This window comes from Saimiri boliviensis, chromosome 2 (genome assembly GCF_048565385.1).
Source record: "Saimiri boliviensis isolate mSaiBol1 chromosome 2, mSaiBol1.pri, whole genome shotgun sequence".
Classification (NCBI taxonomy): Eukaryota; Metazoa; Chordata; class Mammalia; order Primates; family Cebidae; genus Saimiri; species Saimiri boliviensis.
In genome coordinates, this window is record NC_133450.1 from 12,613,488 (window position 1) to 12,635,975 (window position 22,488).

Here is a 22,488-nt window from a genome sequence, read left to right on the forward strand (position 1 = left end):
AAGATAACTGAATAATAAGGGAAATCATACAGACTCACCTTTTGTGGGGTCTAGCATGGGATGGAGTGGAGCAGGACTGGGGGTGCTGGGGCAGGGGGAGTAGCTTTGGCAAAGTTTAAGGCACAGGAAGGCAGGGGCTGCCAGGAACCTGGGCGCGAAGGAGTGACTGGAGGGTCTGGGCAGTGGGGAGGCTGGGCCTGAGCACTGAGGGCTTTGGATGCCAGGCCACCGTGCACCTGGACTTGAACCTTGATTCACGAAGAAGCCACAGAAAGGCTCTTGGCAGGGCAGTGACCTCATCATGTTAGTCATTTGGAAAGACCACTCTGGGGTGGGTAGAGGTGGGATGAGGGAAGAGACTGGAAGTGGGGCGCTGATTTGGAAGCCTGTTACAACAGTCTGGCCACCACGGCTGCTCTTTCTCCTGGTGCTGTTGGGTTGCTTGGCAGATAAGGCAACTCTCAGGCCTCAGTGGCTTATCCTGGGCCAGCTTCTCCTCCCCACCCTCCATTCAGCCATCCCTAGGGATAGAAAATTTGCTTTCATGAGACCTGAGAAAAACATGACAAATAAGGAAAACCTCCATAACTCACTGGTGCATGGCAGGGAAAAGACAAGCACAGGGGCTCTCTAGGACTGTGGTTCAGCTCAGATGCTGTGATAGAAACAGCTCCGGGCCCAGCACGGTGACTCACAACTGTAATCCCAGAACTTTGGGAGGCCAAGGCAGGTGGATCACTTGATGTCAGGAGTTTGAGACCAGCCTGGCCAATATGGTGAAACCCTGTCTCCACTGAAAATACAAAAGCTAACCAAGTGTGGTGGTGCCCACCTATAATCCCAGCAAAACTCAGAAGGCTGAGGCAGGAGAATCGCTTGAACCCGGGAGGAGGAGATTGCAGTGAGCTGAGGTTGCACACTGCACTCCAGCCTGAGTAACAGAGCTAGACTCCATCTCAAATATATGTGTGTGTGTGTTTGTGTGTGTGTGTGTGTGTGAAAGATACAGCCCTGGACTTAAGAGAACTGTTCTAAGCCGGGCACGGTGGCTCAAGCCTGTAATCCCAGCACTTTGGGAGGCCGAGGCGGGTGGATCACGAGGTCGAGGGATCGAGACCATCCTGGTCAACATGGTGAAACCCCGTCTCTACTAAAGATACAAAAAATTAGCTGGGCATGGTGGCACGTGCCTGTAATCCCAGCTACTCAGGAGGCTGAGGCAGGAGAATTGCCTGAGCCCAGGAGGCGGAGGTTGCGGTGAGCCGAGATCGCGCCATTGCACTCCAGCCTGGGTAACAAGAGCGAAACTCCGTCTCAAAAAAAATAAAAATTAAAATTAAAAAAAATAAAAAAGAGAACTGTTCTAGGCTCAGCCCTTGTTCATCCTGTGACCTTGAAAAAATCATTTCCCCTTTCTAAGCCTCTGTTTCTTCACCCCAAAAAGGGAGAACTAGACTAGCTGATTCCTCAGGTGTCTACTTACATCCTGCCCACCCTCTCTGAGTCACCTATGGGACTCTTGACTCTGAGGTCTGCAAACAGACTGCTCAGCCCTGGTCCTTCATAATCATAATTGCTACAATTTATTGTGCATTTATCATGTGCTTGGCACTGTGCTAATCACTGTGTAATCATATTTAATTACTGCAGCTACCCTACCATGTCAGTGCTGTTATTATTTGCATTCTACAGATCGGAGAAACTGAGGCACAAAAAGTTTTAGTACCTTGCCCAGGGTCACCTGCAGAAGCAGGACTTGACCCAGGTCCGTTGGCCTCCACAGCTCGTGCTCTGAATTCCTATACCTTAATGCACAGACGCAGGCTCAGGCCCAGACTGGGTCCCCACAGGAGTGACTTCCAAGTTCTCCTTGGTCCACTTTCAACCATGTGGCAAAAACTTGTCTGAAGCTCTCCTTGGCTTTGTGAGTGACCAGACCCCACCCCTGTCCCCGCCTCAGAGAGCTCTGCCCAGGAGCCTGCCTGCTGTTTGCTCATTTTAATAAGATTGTTCTCTCTTCTGAGCCTGAGTGATGACGGGTAGCCAGCTAGAACTAACTCCAGCGTTAACTTTGCCTTGAAATCCTCTGTGAGCTCTGCAGCTGGAGACAGCTTGAACCATGAGCTCATTAAGCACCAGAAGCCTGTCTCCCCACTGCCAAGATGCAGGCAAGAAAACCTGTAATAAATCCACTTTTACACTGAGTCAAAAAGATCTATGCTCACCCAATCCCCAACAACCTGCTTGGGGTTGGTGTGTGAGGGGAGGGGATTCCATTTCCCACCCCCAGTATTCATATTAGCTGCCAATTAGGCATCGAAGGTCCCCCATCCCCCTGCCAGCCCTGACCCAGAAGAGGAGAGGACCGCAGAGCTCTCAGCCCAGGTTCAAAGGCCTTTTGATTGTGCGCCTGAGTGTATCCCACTCCTTTCACTCAGGGCCTGGCTTCCTTTGAAAGTGAAATGCTTTAAAAGGAAAAAAAAGAAAACCCCACACTTTGGGGAGGCCCACTGGGACCCCCTTTGGTTCAAACGTCCAGTTCAGACAGCCCCCCACGACTACCCCCCCACATCTCCCGGCATGTCAGTCTGGGACAGCCTCACCTAGTCCTCCCACCTCCACCTCTTGGGGACTCAGCTATTGACAGGAGGGAGATGAGAGAGAAAGATAAGTGGGGCAGAGTAAAGGAGGTGAAAATGAGAGTGAGCAGCAGAGATGGAAACAGAGGCAGGTAGAGAGAGGAGACATCAGGGAAGCTGCTACTCAGCCCCTGCCCCATCCTCCCAGAGTGGGGCTGAGCAGCAGAGTGACGACCCCCTTTGTAGTATTTCAGCTTCCAGGGAACCTGATGCTTGGCTGTGACAGCATCCTCTACCCGACTCTGGAGTGCAGAGGCCTGAGTCCTGAGGGGCTCCCAGTCCTTCCAGCGGGGGGAAATGTCTCTTTTTCCTCAGTTTCTGAGCACCTCTTATTCCTGTCTCCTCCCTTCCTTATACCAGCCAGGCAGAGCCACAAGGTACAGATGTTCAGGTCGTGCACTGCATAAAACAGAGAGAAACTTTCATGGGGGCACGTGGACGTTGGGGCACGGAGTGGGGGACTCCAGCCTTCCCAGCAGCAGCCCAGGGCAGCAGGGAGCCTCTCCAACATGCACTGACTGGCACACACTACTGGCTGCGGCGGCTCCCAATCCTAACTCTTTCTAGACATCCTCTGAGGTCAAATTTCTGTCCCCGCGTGTCAACTCTGAACCCGACAGGTTAGAGAACCTAGAGACTCTCCAACCAGAGTCTCCTGCCCAGGTGCTTCCCAGCACACCTGTGATGCCATTCCTGCCTGTGCTATTCTGCCAAGCCCCACCCCATCCTCTATCTTTTTTTTTTTTTTTTTTTTTTGAGACGGAGTTTCGCTCTTGTTACCCAGGCTGGAGTGCAATGGCACGATCTCGGCTCACCGCAACCTCCGCCTCCTGGGTTCAGGCAATTCTCCTGCCTCAGCCTCCTGAGTAGCTGGGATTACAGGCACGCACCACCATGCCCAGCTAATTTTTTGTATTTTTAGTAGAGACGGGGTTTCACCATGTTGACCAGGATGGTCTTGATCTCTTGACCTTGTGATCCACCCGCCTCAGCCTCCCAAAGTGCTGGGATTACAGACTTGAGCCACCGCGCCCGGCCCCATCCTCTATCTAAACCCACTCTCCCTTCCGGCCCCACCAAGTCCTATCTCCTCCTAAAGGCTTCCCAGCCCTGAGGCCGTCCTCCTCTTCCTACCTCAAGAGCCTTCTCATCCTGGGGGCATTCGCTTCTCGACTTTTAGTGTGACTGATCCGTTGTCTTTTTTCTTGTGGAATTGTGCTGCCAGCCTCTCCACTCTAGGTGGTGAGGACCTGACGACCCTGTCCTTTTGTTCTTCCTAGCTTCTCTAACCATTTCCCATATGGAGTTTGCCAATGAATTATTCATTGAATCAACAAATATTAATATCAATCCCTAATACATACCAGACAGCATGTTAAGTTAGGGATTGTGTATACAGTGGGGAACAAAACAGACGGGCCCTTCAGCCGGTGCTCTTGCTTTTTTCTTTTCTTTAAAGAGACAGTTCTCTCTCTGTTACCAGGCTGGAGTGCAGTGGTGCAATGATGGCTCACTGCAACCTGGAACTCCTGGACTGAAGCAATCCTTTGACATCAGCCTCCCAAGTAACTGGCACTCGAGGTGTGTACCACCATGTCCAGCTATTTTTAAAAATGTTTTGTAGGGACAGGGTCTCACTGTGTTGCCCAGGCTGGTCTTAAACTCTTGACCTTAAGCCTTCCTCCTGCCTCGGCCTCCTAAAGTGCTGAGACTACAGGTGTGAGCCACGTGCTCAGCCTCCACAGATGCTCTTGATTCCCTAGACTCCTTCCGTGCTCACTTTTACACACCAAAGGCTGCCCCCAACAAGCATCTGCCACTCCACCACAGAGGGGCACACAAAGCTAGCAAGGAGGACCCAACACCTGAGTTGCCCTTCTCCAAGGACAGGATAGAGAGGTTGGTGGATAAAGGGCCTGGCCTCCTTGCCCTTGACTGGGATAACTGAGGCTGTGGTCTTCATAGCTCCCGGAGGTCCAGTGGGTTAAGTACCACTTCCTTCATCTCTCTTCCCTTCCATTCCCTTCCCTGCGCACAGCCTCTTTCCCTTACTTGGCTTCCTGGAGCCACCTCAGGGTCTGCTTCTGGGGAAGCCCAAACCAAGTGCCTCCCGGAAGGAGTTTACAGCCAGCTGATGATGATAATGACCTACTGTCATCCTGACAGTAATTTGACTACCTAATTAGTTTATTTGCACATAGCATGATGCCTTGATCACTGACTTTATTCATTCCTTTATCTCCACATTTTCCTGAATGTTTTGTTGAAACATAGTACCAAGCACCTCCTTCTTGTCAGGTGTTGAATAAGATACTTTTGTACCGTATCCTGGTGACAACTCTATCAGGCACACAAGAGCCCCATTTTATGGGAGAGATGAGGAAGCTGAGGCCCAAGGAGTGAAAGCTTCCTCAGGTCATATGGGTGGTCAGAGGCAGTAGTGGGATTTGAACTCAGGTCTGTGTGATTCCAAAGCTCAGGGGCCTGATGGGTCAACATCCACCATAACCCAAGGCAAAAAGCAGCAGGCACATGAGACAGGAGAAGCAGGAAGGTTCCTGAAGCTTCTCTAAGTAGGAAGCATTAAGCTGAGCCTAATTAAAGATAAGGGGGCTTTTATGGGATGGAGAAGCCCCCCTCATATAGGGTCTGAGGGCCTTTAAGGAGGTGATACCACACAGGTGCAGTGGCTCACACCTATAATCCCAGCACTTTGGGAGGCCATGGCCAGAGGATGGCTTGAGCTCAGAAGTTTGAGACCAGCCTGGGCAATGTAGGGAGACCCCTATCTCTACAATTTAAAAAAGCTGGCTGGGTGCAGTGGCTCACGCCTGGAATCTGAACCCTCTGGGAGGCCAAGGCGGGCAAATCACCTCAGGTCAGGAGTTCAAGACCAGCCTGGCCAACATGGTAAAACCGCATCTCTACTAAAAATACAAAAAATTAGCCGGGCATGGTGGCATACACCTGTAGTCCCAGCTACTTGGGAGGCTGAGGCAGGAGAATCACTTGAACCCAGGAGGTGGAGGTTGCAGTGAGCCAAGATTGAGCCACTACACTTCAGCTTGGGCGACAGTGCGAGACTCCATCTCAAGAAAAAAGTTAGCTAGTCATGGTGGTATGTGCCTGTAGTCCCAGCTACTCAGGAGGATTGCTTGATCCCAGGAGGTCTAGGCTGCAGTGAGCTGTGACTGTGCCACTGTGTGTCAGCCTAGGCAACAGAGTGAAACCCTGTCTCCAAAAAAAAGAAGTGACACCCACATGGAGGACAAGCTTAGGTCCTTTGGAAGAGGCTGGGCCCCATTAGATGGAATGAGGGGGTGCTGAGGTCCAGGCCACTTCTAGTAAGTGAAGCTCATCAGATTCTCTCCAAAGTCCCAAGCTCCTAAGATCCCGGGTTCCAGCAGTGTAAAATGTGGATGTCCTGCTTGATGAAGCCTCCTGCTGTCGCAGGCCACGCCTTTGGTCGTGAGAAATCCCAAAAGTCATTAACCTCACCCCATTTGCTCAAGTGCTGATTGTGTTCCTTGCTGGGTGACTGATGGGGGTCATCAGCTCCCAGAATGGCCTTGGCCCTCCCCACACCCCCAAACCTCCTGCCACAGCTCTCAGCTGCACTCGGGGACCCACTGCCGCCATGACCTGCCCTCTTACATCTCCAACTTCTGGCAAACACAGCCCCCGCTTTCAGGGATGGGTAAGACAGACTTCAGGAGTCATCGCTTGGCACCCAGAGACATAAATAACAGTGAGGGGAGTTATATTTAGTGAGGCCTCTGCCACTCCTAAAGGGGGGCGCTGTAATTTAGGAAGTCTTGGTTTCTGTACAGCTGTCAGCATATTTCCTGAATCTCCTGGATGCCCCAAGCTGCCCCAGCTGCTTCTCCCACCCTCGCCTGGCCCCTCCCGTATCCCCTCCCTGGCTATGTCTTACCTGGCAAGGGAGTGCATCTCACTGGCACTGGGCGGTGTCACGAACAAATTGGAAAGACTCACATTCATTCATATTCATATATTCATTTTCTCTTTCTCTCTCTCTCTCTCTCTCTCTCTCTCTCTCTCTCTCTCTCTGTCTCTCTGTCTGTCTCTCTCTCTCTCTCTCTCTCTCTCATTCTAAGTCAGCAGGCACTGACCTAACCAGGGGTGATGATGAGCTGCAGAGAGGGACCGTCTCCCTCTTAGACCAGGGTTGCAAGTCCTGCCACAGGGAAGTCCTGCTTTCGTGCAGTCATGATGGCACACTTAAAGTGCTTCCCATTGCTCTTAAAATCTCAGCTCCCCACCACGACCACACATCACCAGCCCTCTCTACCTTATCTAGAGCCATCTTTCCTTGACAGTGTCCCCCACCCCTGCCCCTGCCTTCACTCTGCCAAGCCTTTCCCCACCCCGGGAAATTTGCCTGGCCCTTTCTTCTTCCTGGAAGGCACCTCTTACCTCCTGCTCTTCCCACGGTGGCCTCCTCATTCTTCAGTTCTCAGTGTCCAGGTCACCTCCTCAGGCTCCCTGGCCTCCCAATGGAAAGAAAGTCCCTCTCATTGTTTTCTATCAAGCTCTTGTTTATAGCTCCATAGCCTTACTGCAACTTACACACTTACTTGTTAATTATTCACTCATTCAGCAAATATGTATTCAGCATCTACTATATGCCAGACACTGTTCTAGGGATACAACAGTGAATAAAACAGAGACCTCTGCCCTCGTGGAGCTGGCATTCTAGTAAGACTTCCAGACGATAAATAAAAGGATGAAAATAATCAGGAGTGGTGGCTCACGCCTGTAATCCCAGCACTTTGGGAGGCCAAGGCGGTTGGATCACAGGTCAGGAGTTTGAGACCAGCCTGGCCAGCATGGTGAAATCCCATCTCTACTAAAAATACAAAAAAAAAATAGCTGGGCTTGGTGATGTGCACCTGTAATCCCAGCTACTTGGGAGGCTGAGTCAGGAGAATCACTTGAACCCAGGAGGCGGGGGTTGCAGTGAGCCGAGATCACGCCACTGCACTCCAGCCTAGGCAATAGAGTGAGACTCTGTCTCAAAAATGAAAGAAAGAAAATAGACAATACAGTGAAGTGACCACATCATATCAGATAGAATAAGTGCTTTAAAGAAAAAAAGAAAGCCATGGCATGGGGGAGAGCTTGGAAAGGGTAATCCAAGAAGACTCGAGGGACATAGTGTTTCAGCCGAGAAATAAAGGCTTTGTTTACTTACTGTCTCACTTTGCTGCCAGGCTGTGAGTTGCAGGACAGGACCATGGTGCTTTTATTCCCCACTCCACCCCCAGGGCCTGGCACATAGTGGGAAAGCAATCAAGTCTTGTCGAGTGGATGAACAAGTGACCGGCCAAGCAAACCTCCTACTGCCGCAGCAGGAGTGTCGTTCCTCGGCTTCATCCTGGCAGATCCCAGGAGCAGCCAGCCCATTCTTTGATAATAACTCTCCATAGACAGGACAGCCACTTGTCACTCGCTCTCAGGACTCCTCTTTCCAGGAAAACCAGAGGTCATTGTCCAGCAGTGAGGGATAGAGTGTCCTCTGACTGGCAGGCCCAGCTGAGAGCTGCTCTCAAGGTCCCTTCTCTGCTTGGGGACAAATGGACCATGACATGAATAACACAAATAGCAAGACAGAGTTGAGGAGGAGGTCCCCAATCCCAAAGCCATGTGGCTTCTTACCGATAGGTGGGGTGCATGTGACCTGACTCCACTGGGGAGGTGGCACCGTGGAGAATGGGGGACCTGTGGTCTCAACTCTCTGACTCACCTGACCAGTGGCCTCGGGCAAGCTGCTTCACTTCTCTGGGCCCCAGACTATCCATCAAGCAGTGGGAATGCCAGTGCCTGCTCTGGTCGTCTGTAAGCATAGAGGTGCTGTGGAAGCTCAAAAGTATGACAGACGGTGCCTCACGTCTGTAATCCTAGCACTCTGGGAGGCTGAGGTGGGCAGATCACTTGAGGTCAGGTGTTCAAGACCAGCCTGGCCAATATGGTGAAACCCTGTCTCTACTAAAAATACAAAAATTAGCCAGGTGTGGTGGCACATGCCTGTCATCCCAGCTGCTTGGGAAGCTAAGGCAGGAGAATCCGCTTGAACCCAGGAGGCGGAGGTTGCAATGAGTCAAGATCACACCATTGCACTCTATCCTGGGCAACAGAGTAAGACTCCATCTCAGGGGGTTGGGGGAGGCACAAGAGATAAGCAGGGTTATTCCAAATAGCAAGTTTCCTACAGCATTTAAAGGGTAAGTTCATTGCACAAGAACTTGGAAGAATGGCTGTGTATATATAGTGAGAGAAATGCTCGTTTGCTGTATGGTTTTGGACATTCTGTCTCTGCCCATCATTTGGTGGCAGTGTGAGCAGGTGAAGAGCACTCGTCCACGCCCACACTTTGCTTTCCCCCTTTGACATGCTCTTCTCATCCCTGCCCTACGGATTCCCCCAGGTGACTCTGGGAGATGGCATCTCAAGGAGCATCCTGTGCTAGTGCCTTTATTTTACAGCGGAAAAACTAAACCCCAAAGAGGGGACGTGTCTTCTCTAAGGCCACACAGAAAGCCAGCAGAGGGGCCTGGACTAGGACCCCAGTGTCCACAACTCCCTGACAGGGTGAGAGGCAGGAAGGGCAGAGGCTTCCCAGGGACTCTAGTAACATCTGGTTGCTCTCCTCAGGTCCTTACCTCTCTGTGCCTCAGTTTGCTCATCTATAAATGGAGATGAGGCTGGGCGCTGTGGCTCACGCCTGTAATCCTAGCACTTTGGGAGGCCGAGGTGGGTGGATCACCTGAGGTCAGGAGTTCAAGACCAGCCTGGCCATCATGGTGATGATGGGGTTGTTGGGAGGATGCAGTAAGATACTACTTGTAAAGTGCTCAGACAACGCTTCACATATAGTAGAGCTCACTGTGTGTCCACTGCCACTGCCCTGGACATCCTGGATACAGCCAGCAGGTGCCAAGCCACAAGGCAGCTGGTGGGCGCCCAGCTCTGCCAGAGAGGAAGCCATTGGAATATCCTTGGTTATATTTATCATCCCCAAGTGCCTGGTCCCTTAGGTGGCACAACAGCCTCTGGGAGTCCACAGGAAGGAGACAGAAAGAACAGGAATCTTGCCAAGCTGGAGTAAAACCACCTGCAAACCTGTCTTGATGGGCTGTTCGCCTCTCCTCCAACCTACGCCTAGCCCAGTGCTATTCACAGTGCATTCTCTAGACATGCAGTCCAGAGGCTGTTACTGGCCAATGAGGAGATAAGTAAGAAATTGAGAGTAGCTGGGCGCGGTGGCTCATGCCTGTTATCCTAGTACTTTGAGAGGCTGAGGTGGGTGGATCACGAGGTCAAGAGGTCGAGACCATCCTGGTCAACATGGTGAAACCCCGTCTCTACTTAAAATACAAAAAATTAGCTGGGCATGGTGGCACGTGCCTGTAATCCCAGCTACTCAGGAGGCTGAGACAGGAGAATTGCTTGAACCCAGGAGGCGGAGGTTGCAGTGAGCCGAGATCGCGCCATTGCACTCCAGCCTGGATAACAAGAGCGAAACTCCGTCTCAAAAAAAAAAAAAAAAGAAAAGAAAAGAAATTGAGAGTAAACATTTAGCAACCTTTATAGCAATTTTGACGTTGCTGTCACGGCCATGCACATGGTTGGTTGGAAGGCTCCTCTCACTGAGCAGGGTGTAGACAAACTTGGGTGTTGTCAGACGCTCACGATGAGTCCCAGGTGGTATGAACATCATCGCAGTCATGCTCAGGGAGGACCATGTGTGGGACTGGAAAACTAAACAAGACACTCGGTCTTTCCCCATGGAGAGTTTGGGAAGCAGTGATCTAGCCCTCGTTCCACCTACCCGGACTGCAAACCTGACTTTCCAGGCTGCCCTGCCGGCCCTGCTCGCCCCCTCCCTGTGCTCTTACTGGCCCCTCCACTCAGACAGTCTTCCTTTATGTTCCCACTCATCAGAATCCTGTTCCTCCTTCAAGATCCCAAATCAAACCCCATTTATTACACAAGGCCCTCCAGTGCACTTTCACCTCCAGCAAGCCCAGCCTTCAGCGTGTCATGTGATCTCTGGCTGCTGCCCTTAAGCCCCACCCAGTCTGGACCCTACATTCAATCAGTTCTTTTTTCTTTTCTTTTTTTTTTTTAAAAAAAAACTTATCTGTATTTCTTAGACCTTTAGGCAGATTGTGACTCAAGCGCTACATTTCCATCCGCACAAGACTGGCTCAGTTATTTTTGAACAGTTTATGATATACTTAGGTAGGCTTATACCTGTTCCTCCAAACAATACTTTTCTTTGGAAAACAAGGCCTGTAGAGTTCCTTCCATCAATTGCTTCAGTTTAACCTATTTCTAGAGGAGCAATACATGCAGAATGGGCAACTACAGGGGGTGGAAAGTTCAAAACGCACATCCGATCAGTGCTTAGCAGACCTAGGCCAAGACGACTCCAAGCACCAGGAGCACCGGTTGGCTCCTTCCTTTGTCAAAATAAAAGGTGGCTCAGCTGTGAATCTCTTGTGGAACCGTGGCGGTGTGAATGCTGCTGGATGATCAGCAGAGCCGGTGCACCTGCTGGTGGGAACAGCCTCCCGCCAGGCCTTTGGGGGACAGCATCGACTCTCAGGATAAGCAACCAAGAGGGAGGATCCCAGGTCCCTCCTGCCCTGTCCCAGGCCCGCGGCCCCTTCTGGCTGACTCTCAGTCCGGGCTGCCGAGGTCCAAATCACCCTGACTTGCTTCACCTCTCCCTAGTGCCTGTGAACCCCCAGATAAACTGCTGGAGCAGCTTCAGCACAACCTCTCTCCCCGCTCCTCCTTCCCCCCACCACCCCAGCGAGAAAGGCCCCCAGCTCCAGCAGGAGCAGGGCAACAGGTGAGGCAGGCCTTTGTTCAAAAATGCTCCGTGGACCCACCAGGGAGCCGGGCTGCACAGCCTCCCCTTCACTGCTCCTGTCTCTGCATCCTGATATCCTGTAGGGGCGTGGCCCACGGGCCAGGCAGAAAGTCCCTTAGGAACCGAGACCCTGCATACCACTCCTACTGCCTCCCCACCAGCATCCATCGCCACCGGGCCCTGACGTGGCCGCTCAGTGAGTGAGTCATAGAGAAGAAAGCACTTCCAGCAGGAACTTACTTCCTCAGTGAGACCTACGGAAGAACTTTCTGAGTGTAAAAGGAATGAAACACAGACATTTAAAGGCAGAGGTTAGGTTTTCACACACCCTCCCACTTTTAGCTGCTTAGGACTTTGTCCCTGTGTAAGAATCCAGCAGAAACACAGCAGCTCTGGAGCCCTGGAAATGGGAGTTCCAGGGTCCCTGTCACAGCCCAACCCTGCTCCCAGCACAGGACTCCTCCAAACTCCACGGGCACAGCTTGGCACACAGTCAGCTGGCCTGATCCCGTTTTTTGCCAAGGGGGACACTGAGGGTGGCACCTCGTCCACAGCCCATGACAGAGCCAGAGAGAGGCTCCCTCCTCCAGACCAGACCTCATGGTTTGAAGGAAGTCATGGGGAAGGGGAATGATGGAGAAATATTCATGTCAGGAGACAGTTCACGCCTCCCTCCCAGTGCCCTTGCCCACTCCTACTGTGAATTCATGTCCCTCAGAGCCTACGTGGCTGGGTAAGCGTCACCCAATTCCCCTTGATCCCTCCCCTCCCCCACACAGCCTGGGACTTACTCAGGAACCCCAAAAGGCAAGCAAAGGGGCCACATGGGGGAGGGTGCAGGGCCTCCTGTCTCTGCCAGCTGCCTTGAAAGGCTTTTCCAAAGTGTTAATTCCTTTGTGCGCAGACATGATTTATGAGGCTTTCTAGGCAAATTGTGAAGATAAATGGTCTTTGGGGCTGGGAAGCTTCAAAGGCAGTGATGTAAGCAGATCAGAAGGAGCTGGGCCGCTGGGAGCTGGTCCCTCATTAAAAGCCTGTGGGTGGAGGGGAGGGCTTTGAGCAGAGCTACGGACAGATGGCTTTCCGGGTCCCTGGGTCCCTTTGGGGCAACACACTGCAGCTTGCCTCTCACCCCGAGCCTCACAGACCTCGTTGCTGCAGGGTATGAGGAGAAAGTGCTGGGGTCACTGAGGTGCATTTATCCTCTGGGATAAATGCCACAGGGCAGAGGCTGGGGGTGGGGCATGAGTTCTGACTTGGACTCTAGAATGGCAGGGAGGGACAGTGCAGGGTAGGGAGCTCCTGCCGGGAGCTCAGGTAGGCAGCACCAGCCTCTGTGATCAGCACGGTCTGGAGACCTGGCAGGACTTCCGGGAGTCTTGCTCCTCTCCTGCCTCTCACGGGTGACCTGGATGGATCATCAGGCTCTCTGGGTGTCAAGACCTTCTTTTGAACTCCAGGCCAGGCGAGGTAGCTCACACCTGTAATCCCAGTGCTTTGGGAGGCCAAGGCAGGCATATCACGAGGTCAAGAGAGCGAGACCATCCCGGCCAGCAAGGTGAAACCCTGTCTCTAATAAAAATAAAAAAATTAGCTGGGCATGGTGTCATGTGCCTGTAGTCCCAGCTCCTTGGGAAGCTGAGGCAGGAGAATTGCTTGAACTCGGGAGGCGGAAGTTGCAGTGAGCTGAGATCGCGCTATTGCACTCCAGCCTGGCAACAGAGCAAGACTGTCTCACAAAAACAAAAAAAAAAACAATGCTCCAGCTCTGCAGTGCCTCTACAGCCCTAAGTGGCCCATCTCAGAACAGGCCAGAGATCACCCTCACTTCGAGGTTGTGGGCAAGCCACCTAACCACACCTGCCCTTGGCTTCTTCCTCTGTGAAGTGGGATAACTATAGCTACCCTGAGGAGTTGTGGCTTGCATTGAACAAGATCATACCTGTAAAGTCTCTCACACCTACTGTTCCTTCCCATTATCTGTCCACACAATATTGTGGCAATCTACATCTAGAGCAGATGCTGATTTAAAAAAAAAAAAAAAAAAAAAAAAGTCCCTCATAAAGTCCCTGAAGTTGATGAATTTCACTTTGTCATCTTCCCATCTCTCTCCTAAAACAGGTTAATAAACATAAACATACCCTGCAGAATCTGGCTTCCAGATCTGCTAATTGCCACTTGGATATTAACAGATAACTGAGATATTAATGGCTGATAGTGCCTCAGGGTGTGGCTAACTCCCCCACACACAGAGGCACAAGCTGGGGGTTGTTCGTATTTTAAGAGGGATTCCTGCAGCCCCTGAGGAGTGGGGTCCTAATGGCGCAATGCCAAGCAGACACAGTGATGTTTGAAGCAGGGGCCCAGTGTTGGTTTTGGTTCAGCCACCTGCAGAGGTTTGCCTGGCTCTGATAAAACTGTTCCTGAATCTCCCCACTCCCTCCTGAAGTGCTGAGGGTGAGGTGCCAGGCTGAAATGGTCCTGGCTGCCTGGGGCTGTGGCGGAGGCTACAGCAATGTAGATGAGGAAGGTAATGAGCTGGAGCAATTACCTTCGCTCAGGGCATTGAATGTACCCATGGCCTTTGTTCCTTCTCCTGCCCTGCAGCCCAACACACTGCTGGCTCCCAGGCCTCCTTGTGTCTAACCTGACCGCGGCCACAGCTTTAGCAGGCAGCTGGCCCAGAGCCCCTCGCATCGCCCCATGTTCTGACAGTTTCCCATTTGCTTGTCTGTTTCTCAAACTGACTGTAGGCTTCTGAGCCCCTCACATGGTAGGTGCTTGAAAGTTGTTTGACATTGAGCCTCTCATCTCGCAATAGCTGGTGTGATGGGATGCAAAGAGCCCTTGATGGACATAGCCAGCTAGTTTCAAATGCAGCTCTCCAGCTTGTTTGCTGTGTGGTCACAGGCAAGTCAGTCGGCCTCTCTGGCCCAGATTCCCGACCTGTAAAATATGGAGGGCACACAAGATAACTTCTAAAGCCTAGCAGTAAAGAAAGCCAATATATGACTCTCAACTTCGCCTTTCACAATCAGGTGATGTTACCCTCTGCCAGGGGATGTTAACGTGTGTGTGTGTGTCCGCGGATATTACTGGCATCTCGTGGGTAGAGGCCAGGGATGCCACTGAATGCCCTGCAGTGCACCGGATGGTTCCCCATAGCAAAGAAATTTTCTGGCCCAAAATATGCTGAGGTCGAGAAGCCCTTATTTCATTACTTAATGTCTCTGAACCTCGGTTTTCTCATTGGAAATGGAGTCATAATCACATCTCACATGGTTTTACTGAGATCCTCTTTGGAATGAGGCAGGGTATGAATAACTGGCACAGGATTAGCATGCAAATTAAAGGAAACAACCTGTGGGAGAATGCGGGGGGTCCCTGGTAAGCTCTCAGGGTTAGGGTTTTCCCCACATGCCTGTGCTCACTCCTCTATCCCTCCCACCCTAGGAGACAGGTGGGGCGTGGAGCCGCAGCCTCTGAATCCCAGCCTCACCTCAGAGGTTTAAGGGAGGTATAGATAGTGTGGTTAAGTAACACCAGGTAAGAAACAGCTGTAATAAATAGATCACTAAGAGCTCATGATGCATCATTATAATCCTGTGCTGTCAGTATCTTCTAGGCTTAGGGACTGTGTCAGGAGCTTTGGGTTTTACTCTACTTTGGTCTAGTAATATTTAATTCCAACAATCTAAGTGGCAGAAGGATAGGAAACCTCCCAGGCTCAAGCAGTTCTTCTACCTCAGTCTCCTGAGTAGTTGGGACTACAGGCACATGCCATCACACCCAGCTAATTTTTTAAATTTTTGTAGAGATGAAGTTTTGCCATGTTGCCCAGGCTGGTCTTGAACTTCTGGACTCAAGCTGTCCTCCTCCTTCAGCCTTTCAAAGTGTTGGGATTACGGATGTGAGCCACCACATCTGGCCCAGTATTTCTTAATGGGGACACCTTTGGCATTTTTTATTTTTATTTGATTTTACTTATTTTTAGAGAGAGAGTCTCACTCTGTTACACAGCTGGAGGGCGGTGGTGCAGTCATAGCTCACTGCAGCCTCGACCTCCTAGGCTCAAGCCTCCCCTCTGCCGTTTCCAGATGCCATCTTGGGGAGGGTGACCTACCCCAGGCAAGAACCACTGATCCAAACCTGTTATTTTACAGATGTAAAAACAGAGGCCCAGAGAGCAGAGCAGGCTGCCCAGGCATGCCCAGGCATGCCCAGCACTGGCTCTGACCCATCCTTCCGTGCTCCCTCAGAATTGCAGCTCAGGCCTGGAAAGAGTGGAGGGGCTCGGCCTTGGAGAACTTGACTGCGCTTTGACCGGGGCAAGTCTGTTGACAAATGGCCTCACTCACTGGGAAGTCACTTTATTTATCAGCTGCAATGGTTTCCGGCGGCTGCTGCTCTATCTCTGCCTCCCTGCCTGCTGCCTTGTAAACTCAGGAGCAATCCCATGACCTGTCAGCTCTCACTGCTGCTTCTGCAGGTGAGGTGGGAGAATGAGAGCCACAGACCTTGCTGGGAGGGGCCCTCACTGCATCAGGCCCTTCCGTTGCTGGGGAGGAGAGGGAGGTGGGGGCCTTGGCCCAGGCCTTAGTAAAAGCTGGGGCAACTCAGGAGCAGTGGCTTCCAGGTTCGTTTCCACCCTTGACCTTTGATTCAGAGGCCGACTCCTCCTTCTTGCTGGGCCTCAGGATTCCTGTCTATGGAATGGGAAGGACTAGCCTTCTCTCCACCCCACCTCCAGCCCAGCATCTTTCTGTATATCTCCCTGAGAGGACCAGTGAGAACAGAGACCATGGGAAGAAAGAGTTCTCACCTGGGGAGCTTTTCAAGGGACCTATGCTCCGGCCCCGTCACCCCAGGCCCATTAGCCATGGGTAAAGCCCAAGCAAGAGTGTTTCTTTTTCCTTTCTTTTCTTTTTTTTTTTTTTTTTGAGACAGCATCTTGCTCTGTTGCCCAGACTGGAATGTAGTGGCACAATCTCTGCTCACTGCAACCTCTACCTCCCGGGTTCAAGCAATTCTCCTACCTCAGCCTCCCAAGTAGCTGGGATTACAGGCGTGTGCCACCATGCCCGCCTAATTTTTTGTATTTTTAGTAGAGAATAAGGTTTCACTATGTTGGTCAGGCTGGTCTTGAACTCCGGACCTCGTGATCCACCCACCTCAGCCTCCCAAAGTGCTGGGATTACGGGCATGAGCCACCACGCCCAGCCAAGAGTGTTTCTTAAAACTGCCCCAGTGATGTTGATCTGCAGCCAGGCCGAGAACCACAGTCTGAGAAGGTGAATCCTATAAGCAGCTGGGAGCGGGCGCCTTGGTAGCTGGGAGAAGGGCTGGCTAGGCATCCTCATCAGCACTGCTGACAGGTCTTCTTGTGCCCCACTGAGCTGGCTGCGGGTGGGACCAGATGGTGGAATGGGGGGAAAGTAAAAGGCAATCACAAAACGAGGACACACCTTAGCTCCTCTCTTCCTCCAGCGCAGAGACTCCAGGGCTAATGGAACAGCCTGGACACAGGCACCTTCCTATACAGTATATACAGTAGTGAAGGCGGAAAAGCAATGTCAGTCACACTGTTGTTCCTAGTCCAGTCCATAAAGGCATCAAAGCATGTTTAGTTGGGTCCCTTTAATGAATTATCTTCAGGGACTCAAAAAAATACTTCTATCCCAGTGTTGACTATTGTAACAATAGCCAAAAGGTGGAACAACTCAGTGTCACCCACAGGTGACTGGATAAACAAAATGTGGTGGAATATTATTCAGTCATAAAAAGGAATGAAGTCCTGCCGGGCGCGGTGGCTCAAGCCTGTAATCCCAGCACTTTGGGAGGCCGAGGCAGGTGGATCACGAGGTCAAGAGATCGAGACCATCCTGGTCAACATGGTGAAACCCCGTCTCTACTAAAAATACAAAAAACTAGCTGGGCACGGTGGCACGTGCCTGTAATCCCAGCTAACTCAGGAGGCTGAGGCAGGAGAATTGCCTGAACCCGGGAGGCGGAGGTTGCGGTGAGCCGAGATCGTGCCATTGCACTCCAGCCTGGGTAACAAGAGTGAAACTCCGTCTCAAAAAAAAAAAAAAAAAAAAAAAAAGGAATGAAGTCCTGATACAGGCTACACCATGGATGAAACTTGAAAATATTATGCTAAGTGAAATGAGCCAGGTACAAAAGACTGACCCTGTATGATTCCATTTAGAATCTAGAAATATCTAAACAGGCAAATTCATAAAGACAGAAAGAGGGCGGGTGTGGTGGCTTATGTCTGCAATCCCAGCACTTTGGGAGGCCGAGGCGGGTGGATCAGTTGAGAACAGGATTTGATCAATATGGTGAAATATGGTGAAATGGGTGGTGAAATCCTGGTCAATATGGTGAAACCCCATCTCTACAAAAAAAATAGAAAAATTAACTGGGTGTTACTGTGCCTGCCTGTAGTCCCAGCTACTCAGGTGGTTGAGGCAGGAGAATCACTTGAACCTGAAACACAGGTTGCAGTGACCAGAGATTGTACCACTGCACTCCAGCCTGGGGGACCGTGTGAGACTCCATTTTAAAAAAAAGGATGAAAGGAAGGGAGGGAGGGAGGAATGGAGGAAAGGAAAAAGAAAAAAGAAAAGCTTAAAGGTTACCAGTGTAGTTGGAGGTGGAACTAGGGAGTTACTGCTTAATGGTTACCAAGTTTTTCTATTTGGGGTGATGGAAAAGTTTGGAAATAGTGGTGACAGTTGGTACAACACTGTGAATCTTAATTAATGCCACTGAATTGAACACTTAAAAATGATTAAAATGGAAACTTGTATGCTCTGTATCTTTTACCACAATAGAAAACATTCTGAATAAGCAATAGATAATCTTAGCTGAAGAGAGTAAAATTACCCGAAGAAGGGCCAGTCCTGGAAAACCTAGGACCTATGCCCACCATTCACACTGAAAGCAGTTCCTGAATAAGGCACTTGCGGAAAATGAGTCTCTGTTCGCATCTCTCTGTGGATTTTCAAGGGTGACTGTGTAAGCCTAGGCTGGCTGCCAGCGTTCCATGCCCACCTGCCGCAGGTGCTGTTATTATGGGTTGTTGTAAGAATTAAATGAGAAATTCACTTGGCACCTTTATCTCATGACGTGCCATTAGTAACTGTCCAATCAACTGGCGTTACAAATTTAAAAGCCTGTCTGTGATAAAGACAATGGTGAAGCCACTTCCTCTCATGGCGACCCAGGGGGACACTAACCCTGGACCCCAAAGTCTGAAGCGGTCAGAAGGGCCTAAGGAGGTGAGCTGCCCGGCCTCAACGACCAGAACAAGCCAGGCCACGCTTTTCCCAGTGCCCTTTAGCCCTCAGTAGCTGCCCAGAGAAGATCTAGCCGCTTAAAAAAATCAACCAGTAATTCTATCTACTCGGGAGGCTGAGGCACAGGAATCGCTTGAACCCAGGTGAGGGAGGTTGCAGTGAGCTGAGACGGCACCACTGCACTCCAGCCTGGGTGACAGAGTGAGACTCCGTCTCAAAAAAGAAAAAAAAAAAAATCAGCCAAAGTCCAATATAATTAGGAAGGAGAGTCTGGGCCAGAAAAAAGAAATGTGTGAGGGGTGACATTCCAAGGCCAAATTGGTAAGAGTTCGCAATTCTCTGTGAAAGAATGCAAAGTCCTCTTGTAATTATAATGACGGTAGTTTTCAGTCACCTTCAGCAGGGCTGATAATTGACTCGCTGCAGCTTGCCTCATTTCTCTGTCATTGCTGGGGAATGAGGTGTTTTAAGTGAATTTTCTAGATAACTGAAGCTTATCCCTGTGAACCCTAACATTGTTTTTTTCGTTTAATCACTCTGGGGAGGAATTTCTCTGAAATGAATTACACACTTCTCTGCTTCCTTAATCAGAATATTCTACATTAAATGTAACTTCTTCCTGTCAATTTGGATAGGAGAGGCTATTTGCCCCTGTATTAATGGTTCTAACTTACTTGGCTTTTTTGTGTGTGTCTACACGTTTCCTATTTCCATGGTTTCTTACTGTGACACAGAGCTCTTGCTCATATATTTTTAGGAGCCCCATAGAACATGCAGACTTTGGCCAGGCACGGTGGCTCATGCCTGTAATCACAGCACTTTGGGAGGCCGAGGCAGGCGGATTACCTGAGGTCGCGAGTTCGAGACCAGCCTGCCAATATAGTGAAACCCAGTCTCTACTAAAAATGCAAAAAATTATCCAGGTATTATGGCGGGCGCCTATGATCCCAGCTACTCAGGAGGCTGAGGCAGAAGAATCACTTGAACGCAGGAGACGAAGGTTGTGGTGAGCTGAGATCACATCACTGCACTCCAGCCTGGGCAACAGGAGCGAAACTCTATCTCAAAAAAAAAAAAAAAAAAAAATGCAGACACAAACATACACATGTGCCTATACATACACACTCACATGCCAGTCTATATTGTGAAGAAGCAGAGTGCCAGGTTTAATCGAATTGTGTTTACATCCTTCTATAATGCCCTGAGCCACCCTTACTAGAGGACTTTCGTAGTGTACCATGAACGCTGCTCCAGCATTTCTGCCCCTACTCGACTGTGCACCCCAACAGGGCAGAGCGCTTTCTGGCACTAGCAGCTCCTTGGTAAATGTTTTTGAGTGGACAAGCAGAAGAATGAAAACACCCGTGTTACCACGTGGACTTTATGACAACTTTCTAACTTCCTTATCAGAAGCCTAGTTTTGCTTCCTACTGGGTTTTTGCTGCGTCAGAAAGAACAGAGGTCGTTTGATAAGCAAAGCATAACTGTACGCCCTGGGATGCACCAAGAACAAACTGGCTTTAGGCTCCAACAGTTTCATACAGAGCCAAGGTTTCAGGGCAGTAACTGCAGCTCCAACAAATGAAGGGAATTCCTTGTGCTGGATCCTGAGATGATTCACAGTGATGAACAGAGAAGAAGTGGCCGGTCTCTGAGGCATACCTGACCTGTGCTTTGTGGCTGCCACCTTGTCCCCAAGGCCACCTCTACATTTCAGTCTTTGGACTCACCCTCTAGAAAGTGTCACATGACCTGCTGTGGAGAGAGCTAGAACCAGGAGACCTGGGCCTGCCCTTGCTGCAACCTCAGGCAGTCACTTAACTTCTCTGACCCTCTATTTCTCCATCTATGACATGGGAACCTAAGAAAGCCTAACTTACGCAGTTGTTGTGAGGATTACATTTTAGTCATGTATGCAGCACTTCTAGGATGGTGCCTGGCACACAGGGAGCTTTTAAAATGTGGTTGTCGTTATTATTATATTAGAGTCACACCTTACAGATGATAAACTGTGTGAATTCAACTACACGTTCTTGACAACTAAAAGAGAAACGGTACCACAGATAATTCTGCCAGTCCTTCTGCTCACTGGGTATGTGTCCCAGAGAGAGGATGAGGTGGAAGGTGCTGGACTGCTGGATACTCAGTCACCCTCCATCCCGTGGGCCTTTTGTTTTTGGAGACAAAGTCTTGCTCTGTCGCCCAGGCTGGAGTGCAGTGGCAAAATGTTGGTTCACTGCAACCTCTGCCTCCCGGGTTCAAGCAATTCTCCTGTCTCACCCTCCCGAGTAGCTGGGACTACAGGCGCACACTGCCACACCCAGATAATTTTTTGTATTTTAGTAGAGACGGGGTTTCACCATGTTGCCCAAGCTGGTCTCGAACTCCTGAGCTCAGGCAGTCCACCCGTCTCAGCTTCCCAGAGTGGTAGGATTACAGGCGTGAGCCACAGCGCCCAGCCATCTGTGAGCCTTTTTCAATGTGAGTGGAGGCTGTAGCTATGAATGGACTTAATGTTTGCCTTACTCACTGTTACACCAAGTGGAAAATATAGAGTGAGACTCATTTATAATTTGACAGCTCCGTTTGTGTGTGTGAATACTTGCGCCACAGAGGAAGAAGGGATGACCCAAGATAGGGTGATGGGCGTTCCAGGCCTCGGTGGTTCTGTCTGCTAAAGGATGACGGGCAGGCTCCATGACATTGACCACTTGACCCTGGCCAGTAGGTGGGAGGGACATGTGAGGGACTGGTAGGGCTGGTGGAGCGATCCTTCCACCAACCTTCAGCCCCCAAAGACCACATGCACTCAGTGGCCACACTGGAACCTTGTACCCTGTACACCCCCAACACTTGAATGCCACTGTGTCTTTGCATATATTGTGCCTACCCCAGTGACACCTTCCCAATCCCGCTCACCTGCCCCCTTTCCTCTCTGAGCCTCTAAACCCTAGAAACCTAGAGCACACAGAGCAACAGATAATCTTGGTGACTGGTCATTCCAGTTTGCCCAGGACTGAGGGATTTTCCGGAACGTGGAAGTTTCGGTGCTGAAAGCAAGATGGTCGCTCACCCTATTAGGCAAACAAGTGAGACATCCTTTACAGCCCACTCGAGATGGCTTCTGTTTTAGGAAGTCTGGCCTGATCTCCTTAGCTGGGAGCAATCACTCTTTCCGTTGAACTTCTCCCAGAATATAGCGTTACGTGTGCGTGTCCATGTCTGAATTCCACACCCCACTCCCACCCCAGAATCTGGGGGAATGAGGCTGTAGCTGAGGACATCGTGTTATTGTGTGTCCCATGCGCATCAGCGTGGGAGGTGGCAGCAGGCGGGGTGACCTATCTGGGGCTCTGCTAATCAGCCCCTTTCCATAGCCCTAGAGTGTGAATTTCTGCAAAACTGGCTCAGCTATCACTCTTTGAAACATTTAATTACATTTAAGATCTTGAAGGCTGTCTGTTAGCTCTCAGGGAAGCATTTCTTTTTCCTGCTCCTTCTGAAGCTGGCTGCTTGGAAAGTAATGAAATTGAACTGAAGCAACCAGGGGGCGTAGGCATTGCTGAAAGGAAGAAGCATGAGGAAGAGACGAAAAGGGCGGCGGGGAGGTAGAGCCAGGGAGGGGCAGGAAATATTCGCAGAGAGC

At 50.6% G+C, this 22,488-nt stretch overlaps 1 protein-coding gene across 19 annotated transcripts in view; it reads left to right on the top strand.

Annotated features, from left to right (window-relative positions):
* Positions 1-22,488, top strand: part of MEGF11 (multiple EGF like domains 11) — a 398,263-nt gene that overhangs the window by 284,165 nt on the left and 91,610 nt on the right. The gene's annotated exons all lie outside the window — the stretch shown is intronic.